Source organism: Colletotrichum graminicola (assembly GCF_000149035.1).
Source record: "Colletotrichum graminicola M1.001 genomic scaffold supercont1.10, whole genome shotgun sequence".
NCBI lineage: Eukaryota > Fungi > Ascomycota > Sordariomycetes > Glomerellales > Glomerellaceae > Colletotrichum > Colletotrichum graminicola.
Genome location: NW_007361014.1, coordinates 298,370 through 307,412, shown reverse-complemented (window position 1 = coordinate 307,412; position 9,043 = coordinate 298,370). Strand labels below are relative to the sequence as shown.

The 9,043-nt window shown below is 54.5% G+C and overlaps 1 non-coding gene across 1 annotated transcript; it reads right to left on the bottom strand.

Annotated features, from left to right (window-relative positions):
* Positions 1–5,974: 5,974 nt before the first annotated feature.
* On the bottom strand, positions 5,975–6,056 carry GLRG_13091. Its single transcript has one exon. It is a non-coding gene; the product is annotated as a tRNA-Ser (tRNA).
* Between the last annotated feature and the right edge of the window lie 2,987 nt (positions 6,057–9,043).

Genomic DNA, 9,043 nt, shown 5'->3' with positions numbered 1-9,043 from the left:
TTTGACTCGGACTCGTTCGGATCTTTTGCTGAGACTCCCAAAGCTCTCCTAAGTGTCCGCTAAAAGCAAGTTTTCGGTGTTTCCAGGCGCATCTGAGGCCGCATCAAATAGGATTCCGTGGGCGCAAGCAAGGTGCGGACCAAAGACGGGAAGAGCGGGAGATAGATGTAGGTGCGCTGAGTTGCAGCGGGGACGAAGCGGTTCTTGACTACTTCCAGAAAGGGTGAGGCGAGCTGACGTTGTTGCTGGAAGCTTAAGAGTGATAGGGCGCACGATCGGGGCGTTTCCCAGGTCCAGGATTGGAAACTCTGTGGATTGCGATGTGACGGGGTCGTGGATAGTTGGAAACCCCCTGTTGCAGGTTGCAGGCGAAGACCCAGACGCAGGCGTGAGCGTGAGGGTCGAGAGCGAGGGCAAAGGGTGAAGCGTGTGACCAAGCGATGCTTGGAGGTCCTTTTCTCTGTGGTGCAAAGTCGCACGAGTCCCGGGATCTTGGTTGCTGTCAAGGATGCAGTGCTGGAGCGTGTTTTGACGAGAAGCACAGATGTCGGGAAACACGGGCTCTGAAGAGTGACGGATAGAAACAAGACAGGATAGGCTGGTCTGAGGATGAGTCGCTTGGAGGAGAGATGTTGCGACTCGCGTCTCGAAGTTGAGAAAGAGGGTGTCGGGACTTGAGGTGGATTTGGGGGAGTCGAGCAGTAGCAAGGACTGGTCTCAGGGTCAGTGAGCGAAAAAGCAAGACCCCTGTCGGCGGTGTGGGTGGTCGCAGGGAAGGAAGCAAGTAAGCACAGACTGTGGCTTTTCGAGAAGCCCCCTGGTGGACCTGTCTGGGATATACCAGGTTAAGCCTGGGGGTCGACGAGCATCAAGCAGGGAGCCAGGGTTGATTGCATGGCATAGTGCATCAATAGGCTATACCTAGCTATGTGGGTGACGTATAACGGATAGAGAGACGTTACTATTATGTGTCCAGACGCGGCGCAACGCAACGCAACGCAGGACAGGCAGACAAAAGGAGGATCGGTGAGAAGGTGATACAATACAGTAAGACGGCTGCCGCTGTCGCGTGCCCGTCTGCTGGTCGCGGGGGGAAAGGCTTGATGCCCAGATTTGCGGTGATTTGCAGTTCTCGCACGCTATTTAGGGTTTAGGCAAAATGTGCCGTGTCGAGGATCAATCATGGAGGCCCTCTCGCTCGGATTGAATTGAATTGAATTGCGCAAGGAGCAGGCGAGTTCACCTGCGACAGATGTAGGGCAAAGGGTCCAGAAGCATCCACGGATCCGATCGAGGAAGGAGGAAGGGGGGCGCGGGCGATTCGACGAAGCAGGCAACGATGCAGAAAACTGCAAGAGGGCCGGTCGTTGGGTAGAAAATGAAGGTACACTGCGAGCCGAGACGACGGGGTGGATCCGCCCCCTCGGGCATTCGTTCTTGCCTCGCAAAGACGTATAATACCTACCCCCTTTCCTCGAACGCTAACCCCCTCGTGCGTGCATCTGGCAACTGGCCTTGTCTGGGGAGCACCTTCTAAACACGCTCATTAATTACATTACCGGTCATCGTACCTTCCTAGGTTAGGTACGGTGTAGAAACCTACAGTCAGTTTACCGGCACTCTCTTTCTCTCTCTCTTTCCCTATCTCTCTCTACATAATATGTAGTTAGCCGCGGCGGGCACACCGCATTCTAAGGGGGTAGGAGGGATGAGGCAAAACGAGCAGGGGGTGGCCGACTGCCTTCCCCAGCGCAGGCTTGTTTCAGGTTCCCAGCAATATAATTACATAGCATTCATATCCGTAGAATCAATTAAGTAAGGGCTCTGCGGATACATGGCGGTGATAAGTACCTACTCGGCAGAATGGCCTTTGTCCTGCTGACACGCAACGAGAATCGGAGGATTCTTGACAGATGGGATGCGCGGCGCACTACATACAGGTAAAGCCGCGGTCGCGGTCATGGTTGGTCGGGATCCCCTGAGAGCACAGGACACATGACCAGAGACAAGGCATCCCTACACATACTGCCTGCCTACTTACAGATTAGGTTGGTTGTGGTAAAACAAACCCGACCCATCCGGTTAGTCATTGTGCAGTATGCCCGATCCATAATTAGGACTCGGCATGACACGCTTTTCGGAATCCGGCGAGGTATGATTCTAAACACGAAAGCCGCTGTTCGAGATAAGGTGACATTGGGCAGGACGAGGATGACATGGACGGGAGGCCCGAACGGACAGACGGGGGAAGATGAAGAGGAAGGCAAAGAATATAATAGGAACGGATGTGGATTTCCTGTGGCGCGGCTCGAACGGGACGCGGATACGACATCGGGCGAATAAATGAATGTATGCGGTTACCGTCATCTCTGAGGGAGATTTTAATAACCTACGGATACCTAACCACGAACGGCGTCGCCCAAAACGGTTCATCGCCGCGGGGGGTTGACTGACCGCTTGGCTCTCAACGTTGCGTCTGGACTCGTAATCCCATATTACTCACCCCACCCTTTCTTCCGGTTCGTCTTTCTCAATGCTATCTCTCTCTCTGTCTCGTCTCTCCTTTTCCCACTCCTCCCCCCTCCTCCCAATAACGCCCCGCTTTTATTGATTCTCTTGTGGCACATTGTTCCTCCAGTGACCAGTCGCAATGCAGAATGCGACCGCTCATTTGTGTGAGAGAGCCTCACGCGAGTTAGGTACCGACGACCGTACTTGCTGCCAGTCAAGTTGGAGGGCCGGGTACCTTGCAGGATACGAACGTGGGGCCTCGTGGCCCCCAGAAGGCTATCTCTGCTAGTGACCTCGCCTCCCCTTGCTAGACGGGCATTGGTCACACTGGGGCCAGCGAGGGGGGGGGGGGAGGGGGGGGGGGGGGGGGGGGCGGCACTAACGGCCAGGTAAATCCCGTCCGGGCCTGGTCTACGGATACACCAACTACCTACGATGTAGTAAGTGAGGTACATCGTACATCGTACATCGTACGCTCCATTATTTCTTTCAATCAATGTCAATCTCGCCATCACTCGTGCACCTCCTTCCATAGGTACTACTATGGAGTCATTCGGATGACAAAAAAAGATGACCGGTTGCCATATTATAGTGGTAAGGAAAAGCGGCCATGTTTTTCGTCACCCGAGTGGCTGTGTATCCGTGCCTACCTAGGCTTGGACTGCACTAGGTTGCAAATGCAGAAGGGGAGCGCAAGGAGTACCTTTCCCGAAACGGAATATTCCTCGGCTCTGGTCGCTCTGAGCGGCAGTGACTGCGACTGCAACTGTAACCGCAAATGCAAATGCGAATGCTAATGCAACTGCGACTGAGGCTCCTCCGACTACTACTGCAACTCCAAGCCTCGCCGACCCACACTGGCACAGGCACTGGCACTGATGCTGACTCTCACTGACACTTGCTTTTTGACTCTCACGCCCATCCATCGCTGCCGCTGCTGCTAACTACACTAGCGGCGCTACTTCCGATCGTCGACGCTACTCCAAGGGGCTGCCCTCGACCTCCACGTCCCTTTCTGGTACGAATATCGTAGGTTAGTAGTCAATAATCACCATCCTTCGCGCGAGCCCTTCTTCTTCCGTCACACGCTTCCTGTCATATGTCCCTGTCAGACTCGTCACCACTCATCTGCCGTTGGCCAAGCTGTCGCATTCCACCTACCGTGCCATTCTGCAATATAGAGCCCCTGACCAACAACATCCAGACACCCACCGCCCAAAGCCCAATAAAACAACATGGTCGCAACATTGATCTTGTTTTGTTATGCGCCTATAGGTAGACTATTGTACCATCTGTAACCGTCTCAGCCGTCGTGGAGACAACCGGTCATGGTTGAAACCCCAGTGGGCAGATCGTGTGTTTAATTGGAACCCTCGGGGATGCAAAATCCGGTTCACGTCATCTCTGCTAATAACAAGCCCGCGTCGGCTCAGGTCAGTCAGTCAGTCAGTCAGTCAGGCTGCGCTGCGCCGTCGACACCAGTTCGCCCAAGAAGCAAGTAGCACCGAAGAAGCCCGAGAGACAATGGCGCTCCTTGGGCAGCGCCCAATACCGGACTGCTTGCGCATTGCGTAGCAAGGAATGCGGCCGCATTGTCTACTAGGTACGCAGGTGGGCTCTGGAGAAGAACCAAACCGGCATTGAGCAAATGTCCACCCCAAGACTGCGACTGCGACTCCAATGCCAATGTCAATGCCAGCAGAGCAGGGTTTCCTCGCCCGCCACACCGCAATTTACCTGCAGTCCTCAAGCCGCGTTACACAACTCTGCACTAATGCTTCGGCTTCCTCTAACTCGGCCTGCATACGTCACGAAGACATCTTGGGCGCCTGCTGCTTCTTGGCCGCTTCTTGGTCATAGTCCAGCGCCACGCGCGTTACTGCTCGGTCTCGAAGAGGGTGGTGATGTAAAATGGACTCGGGCTCTGCTGAGGTCAGAGCTGGTATCCGATATGGATGGACAAAACCGTCTTTGTATCTCGTCCAACGGATTGCAGGCCTGGCCTTCTGCTCTGACCACCCACCCACCTACCCACCCCCATTCTTGCGACCCCCTGGTCCGCCTCCCATCCCAAAAGAGGTTCCCTGTCTGCTCACTGGCCGATCATCAACCTCTTTGCCACTTCTCTTCAGCAAACTCAATATTATCGAGCTTCTCCAGCATCGAATCAAGATGCACGAAGCCTGATGATCGAGACTACCACAACAACTCGCGGTGGAGGTTCATCTTAGTCTCTCCCCATACCCCCATACCCCCCCCTCATTGATCATCATCTGACAGACCCCTCGGCGGCAAATGAGACCTAACCCGCCTGCACTCCCATGGCGACGTTCACGATCTCTGCCCTTGTGGAACTAGTGGCCGAGGGGCTTGTTAGACGCTGTACGCGCCATATGACATGACGGCTCGCCCTGAAATTGCACTTGGCCGCCGACCACTAAGGCCCGTTCATCCACGGCTCATCATTTGGATCGTCTCCGATCTGGTCAAGCGGAAGTTACTGCATCCATACAATAACCTGACGATCGCCTCGATTGAGAACCGCCAGCCGCAAGCAATTCTTAGTGTTGGCCAACCTCGTGCCGTGGTTTCGTGTACTAGCGCCAATGCTCGCACGCGTAAATATCAACGCCATTCGGTACCTAACCCAAGGCGCTATGTGGCACGATCAGAGGCCTGTTACCATCGCGGCCTTTTGGGAGACGTCACAGAGCCCGAGTGACCTCCTGCTTGTTTCCACAGGAAACCTATCAGAAATTGCAGCGCCGCGCCCGCGGGACTGTTTCTCCGGGGGGGGGGGAGGAAAGGAATGTTGTTAGCGGCGTGGTCTGCGTGATATACGCCACCACTCATCACCAGCCAGCTTATCTGGCTCGCTGATGAGGATCTCCAATCAACCTGGCAATCGCTCACTTGTCACTCACCCCGCCCCCCTTTTTATTGTTTTCCTTGCCTGCAGGTCCTTCGCCGACGCACCCTGACTGGAAGATATGCAGGTGAATATTATGACATCCGCAATGAGAAACACTTGCATTGAGTATTTACCTTGGCGGCAAGGGCGCCGCCAGATTTGGGATGTTGAGTTGAGGTGGGAGAATCCTTTCCTGGTCCCGAGTGCTGGTCCCCCCTTCGAGACGTCGGAAACCGGACGCATCCGGGCGGCCGCCTGGCCTCTCGTCAAGCTCAGAAACCGCGTGCTTCCGTGGCGCCGCACCGCTTCGCATAAAACCCCCGGGGGGGCATCCTGGGAAGAACTTCGGATCGCCAAATCCGCGACCGTGACAAGCTGATCGCACGTTGCGCGATGAGCCCGTGCCTCCAAGTGTGAGAACCCAATCGCAGCTGACTCGACGCATGGTTTCAAGGTATACGTAGTATATAGTACGGAGTATATAAAAAAACAATGACAAAAGATCGCAAATCGATGATGTCGGGTGTCGCCGGCGTCTGACTTAAAAATGATCGACGTTGGCCTGATTCGAACAGACGCTCCCGAAGGAACAAGATTTCTAGTCTTGCGCATTAGACCACTCTGCCACAACGCCGTATGTCATTGGATACTTGTCTCCCTTGGACATTTGCAATAAGTAGCCCCAACGGAGCTGTCGATTCCTCGACTCCTCCCCGCCTCAGAGTCTCCGGATTACACTCCTGTTCGCCACCTGGCCGCCTGCCGTGCGTGGTGGGGGCGGACGCACGGTCCTGGAGCTGGAGCAACAACATCTGCCGGTCCAACCTCATCAGCAACCTTTTTTCCCGTCCGGTGGCATCGACACCATGGTTGAGTATGGGCCTTGTCGGTCTTTTTTAACCTTTGCTGATTCGTGATGATGTAATATTTAGTCTTTTCTGATTCCATGTATCCCTTCCGCACCCTTCCTACACAAGTCTGCATGCACGTAGCTTTTGCCCTTCCCCGGGAGGGGGGTTGTTGTCTCTGGTTCTCAGTTCGGAAAAATAAATAAGAGTCCATCAAAAACTCTACGTGCGTCGGTTTTCGGGCGAAAAGATTGGATGCCAGAAAGGTTCGCATGGGGGGACGCTTGGCTTTTTTTTTAGCTCTTCGTTCTACCTAGTCTTGACGATTGATGTCTTTTGATATCTGTGCTCGGAAGTGTCGAGCGTCTTCGATATGGGTCGACGCCACTCTAAGATGATGACGGTGATGACGGTGATGATGATGATGATGATGATAACGGTAATCAGTGCGTCCGCAAAGTCATTTTCTTGTCCCCCCCATCTTGACTCAGTCCGAGGTGAACCGGGTCTCTTCGCGGCTGTTGCTTCGGCCGTGGACCCGCCCCATTTTCCCCATTTGACCATGACCGTAACGGGAACCGGGCGGACGCTCAGGGCTACCCGTCCGACTGGAATGTCCCTTTCCCCTTCCCTCCCCCTTACTCGATGAACGCTCGATCCCCGCGTCGATGACGTGCCCCTCATCCGCGAGACGCTCCCGATCGGGGGTCGAGAAGAAACCCCTGGCCAGATCGGATGGCGCGACGAGGGTGAGAGGGGAGGGAGGAGGAGGACATTCCAGTCGGACGGGCAGCCCTAGGCGACGAAGCAGCGTCCTTCCCCTCCGGTCCGAGAGGTGCAATGTCTCGGGGCGGTACTTCGCTGTGGGACTTTTTGGAAAACGAATGGCGGTCGATTTGAGATCTCCAGACTGCGTGGAGGGGCAGTGTCATTGCCGGGACATAGTTGTGCTTGAGATGGCAACCAGGAATCACCACCATCATCATCACCACCACCACCACCACCACCACCACTATCACTCACGAGCGTGTTGATACGCACCAACTTCTTTGAAGCCAAGTTAGTTTTGGGGGGGGGGAAGGTGTGCAGGAGGACTAGGATCTTTGGGAGGGGAGGGGGGGCTGAGTCCTACAGCGTCGTCTGTAGTTGGACCCCTTTTTTCTCCGACCTTTCCCTTCCTTGGTGTACCATAAAGTTGAGACATCCCGGTTCGCTGCGACTCGGGATGCTTTCAGCCGTGCAAGGTGGTTGCGGGAGTAGCATTGCTTGATGGCTGGCTGTCTGTCAAGGCGACAACGTACTCGTTGCAGATGCGCTTCTTGTTCCTCTTTTTTCTTCGAGCTTGGCCTACATCAGGAGGCACTCGGACGAGTGATGACGAGAGTAGCCCGGGAGACGGATACGTCTGGAAACCTCCAAGACCATCGCCGGGATCCTTGCTGGAGCCGCGAAGGCTATATGGCAATGGGCCTCTGGCGGCTGTCCTAAACCGTGTGGTTACCACATGCCTTTTTGTTGTTCTCTCTCTGGCAGAGTTGATTCATGGTAACATAGACTCCAGATTCACTTCCACGTAAACTGGTTCTTGGGCGCCGGGGTGGGGGGACATGGTGAGAAAGGAATCACTCTTGCGGTTGGTCCCGCACACGCGCGCGCGCGCGCGCGCGCGAACTCTTCGGACACGTGCGAGCATGGCAACGGTGACCAGCAGAGAAAACGCCCGATGAACGCATCGCCCCTGCGGAAGGGAATCGGCGTTTCGCCCGCCCACCTCTCCGCGCGCTGGACAGGAAGCACGGCTTTTCAAGCGAGGTGTAGTGGACTTTGAGTTTCTGATTCGAACGTGTGGTGGTGGGAGGGGCAAGAAGGGAACCCTCGATGGTTCAGGGGGATGGTTGGGAGCTTGACGCAGTTGGTTGGTCGGTTCGAAAAGATTGTAGCAGGAGTACAAAAGTCTATGTAGTCGACATTGTCAACGTCAGTGGTCGAAAATAGAAATAGTTTTTATTTATTTCTTTTTCTTTTCTTCTCTATGGAGGGGGCATCTTGAAAAAAAATATCCTTGTGATGTTGAGTGCGAAGCAAAGACCTCTCTGGCTTACACCCGGGGTTGATACCTACTACCCTGCATGCGAATGCGTAACCAGGATGGCCTCCGTAGAACTTGAATAGATGCTACCGCACTGCCTGCAAGTGTGGCTCTCTCCACCAGCCTATGAGGGCTCCTTTAATGATTATCAGTTACGAAGCAACGCGGTTTATTTGGCGCTCGCTCATCCTTGAATGTTGGCCTTGTAGCAACATCGGGGGCTGCTCGGCAGTTCGGCAACACTCACCAACGTCACGTAAACATATGCTTGCTTTCATTGTAAAAGCAAACACATATAGAGTATACAAGAGACGGTCAAGGAGAATCTGAATCTGTGGCTACTTGGGTGTGCCTCGTTTTGTTGGCGCTGAGAAACGACCAAGTCACTGTGACTCCAACATGCTTGAAGTCGGAAACCACTGCTAGACCAGACATCAGAAGTCCCAGAGCAGTTAGTCTGGGAGGTATCTTGTATAGTTCAGATGATGAGGGTCTTTTGGCAAGCGCAACGCCTCGTAGTTGATGGCCAGGCTGGGGGCGTGGGCCACCGTGCAGCCGGGGCACGCTGAGGAAGTCTCCAGAGTCTCGAAAGCGTTATGGCAGTACCAGGTTGCAAGTTCATAGCTAGGAGCTAACACATCTACGCTATCACAATCATGGATGGTGTACTTGGAAAGACGCCTC